Source organism: Palaemon carinicauda, chromosome 19 (genome assembly GCF_036898095.1).
Source record: "Palaemon carinicauda isolate YSFRI2023 chromosome 19, ASM3689809v2, whole genome shotgun sequence".
In the NCBI taxonomy this organism is placed as follows: domain Eukaryota; kingdom Metazoa; phylum Arthropoda; class Malacostraca; order Decapoda; family Palaemonidae; genus Palaemon; species Palaemon carinicauda.
The window spans coordinates 125,933,142-125,946,170 of NC_090743.1; the positions used below are offsets into that span (position 1 = coordinate 125,933,142).

A 13,029-nucleotide genomic window follows, 5' to 3' on the forward strand; every position below is an offset into this window, starting at 1 on the left:
GGTAGGCGAGAATGATCATGAATGGGAGGTAAATCAATTGTTGTTTGCGGATGATACTGTACTGGTAGCAGACACAGAAGAGAAGCTTGACCGACTAGTGACAGAATTTGGAAGGGTGTGTGAGAGAAGGAAGTTGAGAGTTAATGTGGGTAAGAGTAAGGTTATGAGATGTACGAGAAGGGAAAGTGGTGCAAGGTTGAATGTCATGTTGAATGGAGAGTTACTTGAGGAGGTGGATCAGTTTAAGTACTTGGGGTCTGTTGTTGCAGCAAATGGTGGAGTGGAAGCAGATGTACGTCAGAGAGTGAATGAAGGTTGCAAAGTGTTGGGGGCAGTTAAGGGAGTAGTAAAAAATAGAGGATTGGGCATGAATGTAAAGAGAGTTCTATATGAGAAAGTGATTGTACCAACTGTGATGTATGGATCGGAGTTGTGGGGAATGAAAGTGATGGAGAGACAGAAATTGAATGTGTTTGAGATGAAGTGTCTGAGGAGTATGGCTGGTGTATCTCGAGTAGATAGGGTTAGGAACGAAGTGGTGAGGGTGAGAACGGGTGTAAGAAATGAGTTAGCGGCTAGAGTGGATATGAATGTGTTGAGGTGGTTTGGCCATGTTGAGAGAATGGAAAATGGCTGTCTGCTAAAGAAGGTGATGAATGCAAGAGTTGATGGGAGAAGTACAAGAGGAAGGCCAAGGTTTGGGTGGATGGATGGTGTGAAGAAAGCTCTGGGTGATAGGAGGATAGATGTGAGAGAGGCAAGAGAGCGTGCTAGAAATAGGAATGAATGGCGAGCGATTGTGACGCAGTTCCGGTAGGCCCTGCTGCTTCCTCCGGTGCCTTAGATGACCGCGGAGGTAGCAGCAGTAGGGGACTCAGCAGTATGAAGCTTCATCTGTGGTGGAAATGTGGGAGGTTGGGCTGTGGCACCCTAGCAGTACCAGCTGAACTCGGCTGAGTCCCTGGTTAGGCTGGAGGAACGTAGAGAGTAGAGGTCCCCTTTTTGTTTTGTTTCTTGTTGTTGTCGGCTACCCCCCAAAATTGGGGGAAGTGCCTTTGGTATATGTATGTATTACTGTGCTCTTACAGGAAAGAGGGGAGAGTCATTTTGCACCCAGCTAGCATGAGATTGGAGTTGTGCCAGGGTGGACACAAACTCCAAACAAAGAAGGAAGGCCTTCATTGAAAATGACTCGTGTCAAATGAACTGTCATGTGTACCACATCGTAATGCTTGAGGCTGAGGCTGAAGCTCACGAGTAGTCTTGGAATAAAATTCTTCCTGATGTCTGTTGAAGGGTACAGAAGGGCTAGAGCAACACCCTTAAGGGAATTGAGTTCTTGGATCGAGAAGACCATTCAAATCTACTCCTGTGACCAAGCTGATTCTCTGAAGAGGAAAAGGTCCATGCTCTTTAGTATGAGTTCTAGTTAAAGGCTGAGTGACAGCCTTTTACAGCAGAAAGCAAGTGGAACTTCCTTGGCAAATGAAGATGAGAAGAGCCACAATTCCTTGCAGAGAGGTTTCGTCCAGTAAAGTATCCTTTCTATGATGCCACTAGCAGGAGGAGCTTTAGCAGATCCAGATGCCTCCTGGCATGTGACATTTGGGAGCCCAAAACCACAATTGTCCACAGACTGTTGGGTAATTGATAAACCAAGTAAACGTACAGAAAGGCCAAGGTATCTAGTGGAACTGGTGTCTTGGAAGGTGACCCAAATGCTGCTGACTTCCCGGGAATGCTAGACCAGCTTACTGGATGTCAAAGAACTGGAGTGCTAGATCAACTGGGAGGTGAACAGGTCCTTCAAAGGTAATACTTGAAAAGTAAGAAGCCTTTACCCTACACAGGAAAGTGCAGGGTCACTCCGTGAATGAGCGTATCTGTAAGCACATTTCTCGTTTGAATGGATTTTGCGTACAACTCTATCACAATGTCAGCTACTCACGTATGTACCTGTTTGCCCTATCATAAAAGGTCTGTGAAACAGAATCCCTTTACTTGCGTTGCTCATGGGCTAAGTAGCAAAGGTGGAGTTGTTCTTCAAAACTTCCGGGGGGACTTATTTAAACTTGTTGGGATGATAGTAAAAAGCATTGATTGGACTTGCAGTAGGTAGGGAAACAGGAGTTTTACTTTTGTGAACCACTTCCCTGAGGTGTTCCTGTACTTCAAGGGTACCCCAACATCCTTGAATTGATTTGAAAATGGCAGAATCCCTGGAGGTGGGGTTTGCGTGGAACTCCCTTGGAGAGGAAATTATCAATCAGCCACTAAGCCCCACATTCCTGGATTTCCTGTTCCATTGAAACCAGAAGGAAGGGAAATTTCTGGCTGCTTACAAGAGATGCTTTCAACAATGCTGGAGCAATTGCTGATGTGGGAGCCCATGTAGAATGAGTTCCTCCATGAAGAGGGAATTTCAGAGAACGTTGTTACCATCATGCAGGAGCGAATGCACTACAGGTGTACCTCTCTCAGTTTGCTGAAATGACTGTTCAATGAGTTACTAGCATAAGCCGGTCTTCTATCGCTACCAGACAATGTGGATGAGTTACCCATTGAACATGGTTCTCTGATCGTGGTAAAAAGTGGTTAACAGTTACCACTAAACAATGCATATCCCTGGCTTCTTCCATTAATATCCGTAAAACACGACTGTCTGTAAGACTATTCCTTCAATCAGAAATAAAAAGGAGAAGGCACAGAAATAACCCTGTACTCTCTGGCTGCCTAAGACAAAGCGACGATTACACAACCAGGAGAGTAAGCAGGCCCTACTTGCTACCCGCCAGTTACCGCCACTAACCTTATTAACCCTTTTACCTCCAGGCTACTTGGAAATTTCCAACCCTTAACCCCCAGGGGGTTATTTATTTCCCAGCACATTTTGCAGTATATATTTTTTAAATTGCTCTAAAAGCCTTAATTTTTGTCATAGAGAGGTCAGGTTGGTCTCATTCTCTTGGAAAATGCCTGAATTTTCTCAAAAAATTATCACAAATATGAAAAAAAAATTTTTATGGTATTTTTTGCAAGAACGTACCGGTATGTCCATGGGGGTAAAGGGATGGCTTTTGTGAAACGTACCAGTACATCCTGTGGGGGTAAAAGGGTTAAAAGTTTAAACGGGCGTCCCAGCTTCGCTGAAGTCCTATTCCTATTTACGGTTAAAGGTTTGTATCACATTAAGGAACAAATAGCATCAATTATACTGAAACTGAGAATAATAAATAATACAAACTCTACTTAAAAGGTAAGAGTATTCACCTCACTCTGAAAGGTATTATGCTTAAAGTGAAGGAGAGAGTATGTGTATGGAAGAAAGGATGTATGAAGTTAGCATTTTACATTCACTTATGGAACAATGATCTCAAATTTGCTAATGCATACAGCCTACCATTCGATTTGATTGGTTATGACAGATTAGTAATTATTATTATTACAATGGAGTGAAGGAAGCTCTGGGTGATAGGAGGATAGATGTGAGCAAGGCAAGAGAGCGTGCTAGAAATAGGAATGAATGGCGAGTGATTGTGACGCAGTTCCGGTAGGCCTTGCTGCTGCCTCCTATGCCTTAGATGACCGCGGAGGTAGCAGCAGTAGGGGATTCAGCATTATGAAGCTTCATCTGTGGTGGATAATGTGGGAGGGTGGGCTGTGACACCCTAGCAATACCAGCTGAACTCGGTTGAGTCCCTTGTTAAGCTGGGAGGAACGTAGAGGAGAGGTCCCCTTTTTGTTTTTGTTTCTTTGTTGATGTCGGCTACCCCCCAAAATTGGGGGAAGCGCCTTGGTATATGTATGTATGTATTATTACAATTATATTATTTCTCAAAGCTGTGTCGGCGTCTACCCCAAAATAAAAATTTCCTGATCTCTCTCCACTTTCATAATGGCTGTGTGTCTAGGAATCACATCATCAGGCGGTTGAGGGCCACTAACTAGTTGATGATATAACATATTACTTCATACTTTTCAGCTTCTCGTCGATTGGTGTCTAAAAAGGACATCCTTATTTCGCCTGGCGATCCAAAGCGAAAGTAAATTCAAGTACTGTAGCTGATTTCGGATTAATATATCATGACATTGAGTGTACTGTATGTGTTTGGAGGAATGTTGTTTACTAACATTTCCTCTTTTTTATAAGCTATGTCAGTTGTTAGTTGACTACTTTGACTCCAAAAGTATACAGTGAACCCTCGTTTATCGCGGTAGATAGGTTCCAGTCGCGGCCGCGATAGGTGAAAATCCGCGAAGTAGTGACACCATATTTACCTATTTATTCAACATGTATATTCAGACTTTTAAAACCTTCCCTTGTACGTAGTACTGCTAACAAACTACCCTTTAATGTACAGAACACTTAATGCATGTACTACAGTACCCTAAACTAAAACAGGCACAAATATTAAAGGTGATTTTATATCATGCATTTCCCAAACATGCTAAAAAGCACGATAAAAAATGGCAACCAATGTTTTGTTTACATTTATCTCTGATCATAATGTAGAAACAAACTGGAGGTAGAGCTTTGCTTATTACCCAGACATATTTCCCATACTTTTCCCTTAGAACTACATCACATCTTCCTACTTTAGATATATAGATATATATATATATATATATATATATATATATATATATATATATATATATATATATATGTGTGTGTGTGTGTATATATATATATATTTATATGTATACACATATAAATACCTACATATATACATAAATACATGCATACATATATATATATATATATATATATATATATATTACTGTATATATATGGGTTATGGAAAAAATCCGCGAAGTGGTGAATCCGCGATGGTCGAACCGCGAAGTAGCGAGGGTTCACTGTACTATAATAATCAACATTAAATAAGAACTTCACTTTTTTGCACTTAGTTCAGAGTAAACCCAGAGAAAACTGAAAATACTAGGCTAACTTCTTAAGTATTGCCAACAGTTATGCTTATGCTATCTTTCTACTTTTGCAACCTTTCTGTTCTTTGAACTACTGAGTTCCGAGGTAGTAAGTGGTTGTGCCCACCCATCCATACCTTTACTATGGCATGAATAGTTAATGTAGATCTTTTCAATATATCTTTAGAAAGCTAAAGGTTTGTATTTTGATTGGGAGTGAGCCCAGCATAATTTATAAATTGGACTTTGTGCATTTTTCTCAGCTGCTGGATGTGTTTATGTAAGGTCAGTAAATTTTCTTCTGAATGAGTTCCTTCCCTAGAGATACAAAGTAGATAGGACTTCTTTTTTTTTCTTTTTTGGTAGGATATCCAAATATAGTAAGTTACTTGAGATAAGTTTTGAAAGTTCTTTTTATTCTAAGTCGTCCTTAGATATTCATTAAGATTACTTATTTTCACACCTTCCTTCATTTTATAAATTGCTAGATGTAGCCTAGAGTGCAATAAGTTTATCATTCGGTTCCCATTTTGTGTGGAGATATTTTCCCATTCAAAGCAATATAAAAATCATTGTCTAAACTTAATGATGAATACAGTGCAAGAAATAAATACTTTTCTCCAGATATTTATCAATTCAAAAATTTAGACTTTCGAAGGTCATCTTTCCAGACAAGGTCACAGAGCAAGTTAGATCCAAGTCATAGGAAGAACATAAAGGCTTAGATTTACGAGGTAGTTCAGCTACTTCAATTTGTGGAAGGTTTTTAGGAAAGGAGTGGTACATACAGTCGAGTAATTAGTTTTTGAAGACTTCATATAAAAGAAATTTATTTTCACTAATAATTCACATGGCATTAAATACTGTGGTAAATGTAGCAGATATGGTGTAAATAAGAATTTACTGTAAATATAGTTACTTAATCTAAGATATATTGTACATTTATTCTTCTCAATGAAAAAGTTCAAGGATTAATCTATTATACTTATAACGACTTTAGTTTCAATGGGTGACGACTGAGTATAAGCTTGGAATCTAACCGCGAAATTCTGTGACTACAAATGTACTTGAGGTTAGGATTGGTTACCTTTTAAACTAGTCTTCGGAGGTTGATGAACTTATTAATGTAGACTGTTACTTTCCCATCTATAAACATGAACACGAAAAGTTTCTTAACCCTTTTACCCCCCAATGGACGTACTGGTACGTTTCACAAAACTCATCCCTTTACCCCCATGGACGTACCGGTACATCCTTGCAAAAAAATGGCTAGTTACATTTTTTTTTTTGCATATTTTTGATAAAATTTTTGAGAAAATTCAGGCATTTTCCAAAAGAATGAGACCAACCTGACCTCTCTATGACAAAAATTAAGGCTGTTAGAGCAATTTAGAAAAATGTTATTTTCCTTAGTAAAATAAATTTTTGAATATACTTACCCGATGATCATATAGCTGCATCCCTGCTGCCCCGACAGAAAAAATCTACGGGAGGAATACGCCAGCGATCGCTATACAGGTGGGGGTGTATATCAACAGTGCCATCTGTCAAGTAGGTACTCAAGTACTCGATGTCAACAACGAACCAATTTTCTCCTCTGTCCCACTGGTTCTCTATTGGGGAGGAAGGGTGGGTCCTTTAATTTATGATCATCGGGTAAGTATATTCAAAAATTTATTTTACTAAGGAAAATAACATTTTTCAATATCAAACTTACCCGATGATCATATAGCTGATTCACACCCAGGGGGGTGGGTAGAGACCAGCATAACAAGTTGACATTAAGAGCTAAGTATTCCGTATTTTATTTTAGCAGTTATTCAAAATAACAAGCATAAAATAAATAAGTACCTGGTAAGAAAGACGACTTGAACAATTACTCTGCCTTTTTAAGTACGTCTTCCTTACTGAGCCTCGCGATCCTCATAGGATGCTGAGCGACTCCTAGGAGCTGAAGTATGAAGGGTTGCAACCCATACTAAAGGTCCTCATCAAAACCTTTAATCTAGGCGCTTCTCAAGAAATGATTTTGACCACCCGCCAAATCAAGTAGGATGCGAAAGGCTTCTTAGCCTTCCGGACAACCCAAAAATATTTCAAGAGAAAGATTAAAAAGGTTCTGGAATTAGGGAATTGTAGTGGTGGAGCCCCCACCACTACTGCACTCGTTGCTACGAATGGTCCCAGAGTGTAGCAGTTCTCGTAAAGAGACTGGACATTCTTAAGATAAAAGACGCGAACACTGATTTGCTTTTCCAATAGGTTGCGTCGAATATATTTTGCAGAGATCTATTTTGTTTAAAGGCCACGGAAGTTGTGACAGCTCTAACTTCGTGTGTCCTTACCTTCAGCCAAGCTTGGTCTTCCTCATTCAGAATGGAATGAGCCTCTCGTATTAACAGTCTGATAAAAATAGGATAAAGAATTCTCTGACATAGGCAAAGATGAATTCTTAACTGAACACCATAAAGCTTCAGACGGGCCTCGTAAAGGTTTTAAAATAGAACTTAAGAGCTCTTACAGGACATAATACTCTTTTCAGTTCATTTCCAACCATACGATAAGTTTGGAATATCGAACGATATTGGTCAAGGCCGAGAAGGCAGCTCGTGTTTGGCTAGAAAACCAAGATGAAGAACATGTAGTCGTTTCGGATGAGAATCCGATGTTCTTGCTGAAGGCATGAATCTCACTGACTCTTTTAGCTGTGGTTAAGCATATCAGGAAAAGTGTCTTAAAGGTGAGATCTTTCAGGGAGGCTGATTGAAGTGGTTCGAACCTGTCTAACATAAGGAATCTTAGAACCACGTCTAAATTCCAACCAGGTGTAACCAAACGACGCTCCTTCGTGGTCTCAAAAGACTTAAGGAGGTCCTGTAGATCTTTATTGTTGGAAAGATCTAAGCCTCTGTGATGGAAGACTGATGCCAACATGCTTCTGTAACCCTTGAGTGGGAGCTGAAAGAGATCGCTCTTTCCTCAGATATAAGAGGAAGTCAGCTATTTGAGTTACAGAGGTACTGGTCGAGGATACGGATACTGACTTGCACCAGTTTCGAAAGATTTCCCACTTCGATTGGTAGACTCTAAGGGTGGATGTTCTCCTTGCTCTAGCAATCGCTCTGGTTGCCTCCTTCGAAAAACCTCTAGTTCTCGAGAATATTTCGATACTCTGAAGGCAGTGAGACGAAGAGCGTGGAGGCCTTGGAGTACCTTCTTACGCGTGGCAGACGTAGCAGGTCCAACCTTAGGGGAAGAGTTCTGGGAACGTCTACTAGCCATCGAAGTACCTCGGTAAGTTATTCTCTCGCGGGCCAGAGGGGAGCAATTAGCGTCCACTTGTCCCTTCGTGAGAGGCGAACTTCTGCAGTACCTTGTTGACAATCTAGAACGGAGGGAATGCATATAGATCTAGATGAGACCAATCAAGTAGAAAGGCATCTAAAAGAACTACTGCTGGGTCCGGGATAGGTGAGCAAAGTATTGAGAGCCTCTTAGACATCGAGGTTGCGAAGAGATCTATGGTTGGCTGGCCCCAGGAGACCCAAAGTCTCTTGCATACATCCTAGTGGAGGGTCCAATATGTTGGAATTATTGTCCCTTCCTACTGAGGCAATCTGCTAAGACATTCAAGTTGCCTTGGAAGAAACTTGTTACTAGTGAAAAGTCTAGACCTGTTGAACAGGAGAGGAGGTCACTTGCGAACTCGTACCACGTCAGAGAGTAGGTCCCTCCTTGCTAGGAGATGTACATCAAAGCAGGGAGTTGACCGTGTTCACCTCCACTACTTTGCCTGAAGGAGAGACCTGAAGCTTTTCCAGGTCAGACGTACTGCCAGAAGCTTCTGCAGTTGAAATGCATTGTCTTTTGACTCGAGTTCCATAATCCCGAGCATTCCCTACCGCCTAAGGTCGCACCCCAGCCTACGTCCGATGCGTCTGAGAAGAGAACGTGGTTGGGAGTCTGAACAGTCAGGGGAAAACCCTATCAAAGGTTGATAAAGTCCTTTCCTCCAGTCAGACCAGACTTATCTTCCGGAAACCGGGATCTAGACCGCTTCTAGCGTCTTGTCCTTTTCCAGTGAAGAGCTAGATGAAACCGAAAAGGACGGAGGTGTAGTCTTCCAAGTGACACCAAAGAACCACGGATGACAGTGTCTTAACCAGACTCATCCACAGCCTGACAGGGCCGCGTTCCTTCTTCAGCATCTTCTGGATGGATAGCAGGGTTGGGGGTTGATCGTCTTGTTCAGCCATGTCCTCATCAGAGGGTTCCTCATCCGAAACTGATGAGGAAACGGCAACGGAGTGGGCAACGTCTGACTCGCTGAATCCGGTCGCACTGGTGGATGCGTGACGGAGCCGGACACAAGATCATGGTACTGCTGCAAAGTCTGTGAACTGTCAACCATGGGGAAGCGAGGAAGTACAGCGACAACCCGAAACTGTCTAGACTGTCTGGGTTGTGCAGACAACCCCTATCGGGTTGCTGAGGTTGCCGCACTGCGTCACAACAAGTCACCTCTGCTGGTTGTTGAACGTCTTCCTAGTGACACACTGAATGTCCACAACCACCTCCGAGAGTCGCTTAACGTTAACGTGCGACTGGCAACCCACACTGGGTCGCACCGGAGGAGGAATCATCTCAACTGGCGGACGTGAGTAGGAAATCTCAGCGTCAACAGGGCGTACAACCAACCGGTAGGAAGGTTGTAGGCAAGAAGGTTCTTCTCCGTAAAAATCCTCTATCAAGGACTAAGCTTGGACTGCATGTCTTGCAACAAAGCCCAAGGTCTATGGGAGCAGGTGTGGCAACAGACGGGGTAGCGACTGAAGCGGAACCATTTACCCTCTCTGGAAGCATGTTATGCTTTAATTAAAGTCCATAGGAGGCTAAGCAGCTTAAGGCTCCTCTCCAAATGACAGAGTCCTCAAGGGAGTATCAGAAGGAGGGAGAACAGCACTTTCTCATCTACAGGAACCATGTCCGAGAAAAGCTAGGTTATCTCAGTGAGGGTTTCACTGGTGCATAAGCAGCAGACCAGAAGGCAACGTTATGAAACTGCTTGACAGTCTGTGAACTGTCAAAAACTGAACTGTCAACCACAACAGGAGCGTGAGGACATACAGCACTGGTGTATTAGTAGCAGACCAGAAGGTAACGTCATGTAACTGTTTGACAGTCTGTGAGTTGGCAACAACCAAAGTTGTGTGGGGAAGCCTCAACTCCTGACTGACTAGTTTGCTGCGGGCGAGTGGCGGTAACCACAGTGTGTTGCGGAGGCTGACACACCGTGTCAAAACACGGCAGCTTGTGGTAGCTCACGCACGGCAACGGAGTGCTCCGTGTGTCTGTGGGAGTCATCATACATCTGGCAGGGTTGACTGTGCATGGGTGGAGGAGCTCTCACAACAAGAGTGTGGGAGCAGGCAGCCATGCCGGGCGCACAACCGTGGTAGGCTGTAGGCCCACGGGTGCATCGTCAACCTTCTCCGCAGTCGGAGTGTGGGAGCTGGCAACAACAAAAGCGGAGTGCTGGTGCGTGGGAGGGACTGCCGTGGGTTACGGAGCATGCCGTATGGGATGCGGAGCATGCCGCATGGGTTGCGGAGCATGCCGCATTGTGTCAAAACACGGCAGCTCTACAGCACCTTCCCACTGCTGATGCGGTAGCTCACGCATGTCAACGGAGGGTGCAGCATGAACATGCGTCTGGCAGGGTCGACTGCGCATCGGAGGTGGAGCTCTCACAGGTGGAGTGTGGGAGCAGGCAGCCGCAGTATCTGCTGAGCGCATAACCGTGGCAGGTTGTAGATTAACAGGTGCATTGCCAACCTTCTCAGCACGATACTCCTGCATGAAGGAGCAAGCTGAGACTGTATAGTCTGCAGCATGGACCACTAGGGTCTATAAAAGACGGCAACAAACGGAGCTACTGTCCGTTGTGACTGAGGGTCTAAAACAGCTGGTGCGGCAACAGACGCAGTTACTGCCTGTTGCGGTACCACCTTGCCTCTCTTGGGAGGTGTGCAGTCGTCGGATGACTGGAGCGAGTCCGAACTGACCCAGTGGCTACACCTAGGCCGTTGGACTTGCGCGGAAGGGACCGATTTGCACTTAAAGCTGCAAGATTTGGTCCATGGTTTCTGCGAGAAACCTCTTCCGCAGACGAGGAATAAATGGGCTCTCTCGTCTTTATGTGGGTGGGGCGATCACGTCGGCAACGTGTGTAGATACACCCGAAACCACCGAGGGAAACGTCTGTTCGTCGATCAAGGCCTGTGGAACCCATAAGTCCTTCGACATTACTTCTCCCCTGGGCTTGGGAGCTTGTAAGAGGTATCGGACTAGGTGAACAACTGGCACGAACAGACGAACCTCGAACGCAACACTGTAACACTTTGCGCATATCACTTTATCACTTTTGATTTTCTGTTTGCAATTATTTCACTGAAATCGAAACTTTAAGTGATTTGTACCTGAAACACGCAATCCTATCCTTCATTAAAAGGTAGTAATTGCGAAAACAGTTTTACAATGCAACAAAAAAACATAATGAAAGATAAAGAATTCAGTGGCTGGAAAAGAGACTAAACACTAGATCAAATAAACTACGTTTAAAATCTCTCACCGCATAAAGCCTGGGAACAAGAATAAAACTCTAGAAACGTTTTACCTTCTTCCCCTACAGCGACTAGGGAGAAGAGTGAAAAACGAGAACAACGTTACCCGCTTGAACGAAACGTTTATTCTCCTCTCTCTCCCTCCGTCTCTACCTCTCTCTCTCTTCTTTCTAGACTTAGAACCTGAGAGAAGAGCCCAATATATATCGTTAAAACATATTATTTGCTAAAGGAAAAAACTGAAAGGTTTCCCAAAAAGTTCCTTTATTAGAATTAAAACCATTTAAGCTAAGAAAGAATGAACGAAACGCTAGAATCGGTTTACTCTTACTGCAACGTGAAACCGTGAAATACTCTCTCTCTATCGTAACGATAGAGCGCATGTTGAACGTTCTGAACGTCAACAACTGCGGAGACTAAACTAAACGTTAGTTCATCTTTGAAAACAGTACGAGACTATCAAAGAAATTCTTTCAAAAACATTAAAATTCTTAAAAGGAAAATACGATATGACGGGCTCAATGTTAATTAACTTCGGTTCCAATTAAGGACCGCCTACTATTAGGAAAGGTCGCATATAAACAAACAAAAATTAATTTTTATAAGTTTATAATAAATGGAAAGTTAATCGAAGAGGCCTAGAAAGGCGGAGAGATATAAAATAAATAGATCTATAACTTGTTAAGCAAAATTACTAAAAACTTAAACACACTTCCGTCTAAGGGAAAGGTCGGCCATTTAAAAGTGAAAGAGAGTCCATACTCTCTTCGTCACCAACACTTCCGTCTAAGGGAAGGGTCGGCCATTTAAAAGTGAAAGAGAGTCCATACTCTCTTCGTCACCAACACTTCCGTCTAAGGGAAGGGTCGGCCATTTAAAAGTGAAAGAGAGTCCATACTCTCTTCGTCACCATAATTAAATCTATCCAAAACGAGTTCAAGTTTTGAAATGAAGATAAAACCCCTGCATAGCGAAAGCTCAAAACTGGAATAGTGTACTTCACCAAATCGTTGTGAAAACAAATCCAGTTAGGGACGGCGTATTTAGTAGGTCTTGCCTGTGGCACGACAGAGGGAAAATTGGTTCGTTGTTGACATCGAGTACTTGAGTACCTACTTGACAGATGGCGCTGTTGATATACACCCCCACCTGTATAGCGATCGCTGGCGTATTCCTCCCGTAGATTTTTTCTGTCGGGGCAGCAGGGATGCAGCTATATGATCATCGGGTAAGTTTGATATTGAAAAAAAATATATTGCAAAATGTGCTTGAAAAAGAAAACGCCTGGGGGTTAAGGGTTGGAAAGTTCCAAATAGCTTGGGGGTAAAAGGGTTAAGAATACTGTAAACAAAATTCTAAAAGTTTAGATACTGTACATGGCCCACCTTCCCCACTGACCAGTAATATCAAGAGACTAAATGACTGGGTTATTTTCATTTCAAGAACTGAAGAAATAGTGGAAAAAGTAGGTTATATG

General features: G+C 42.8%; 1 protein-coding gene across 2 annotated transcripts in view; it reads right to left on the reverse strand.

Annotated features, from left to right (window-relative positions):
• Positions 1-13,029, reverse strand: part of LOC137658834 (uncharacterized) — a 96,619-nt gene that overhangs the window by 39,991 nt on the left and 43,599 nt on the right. The window lies entirely within an intron of this gene.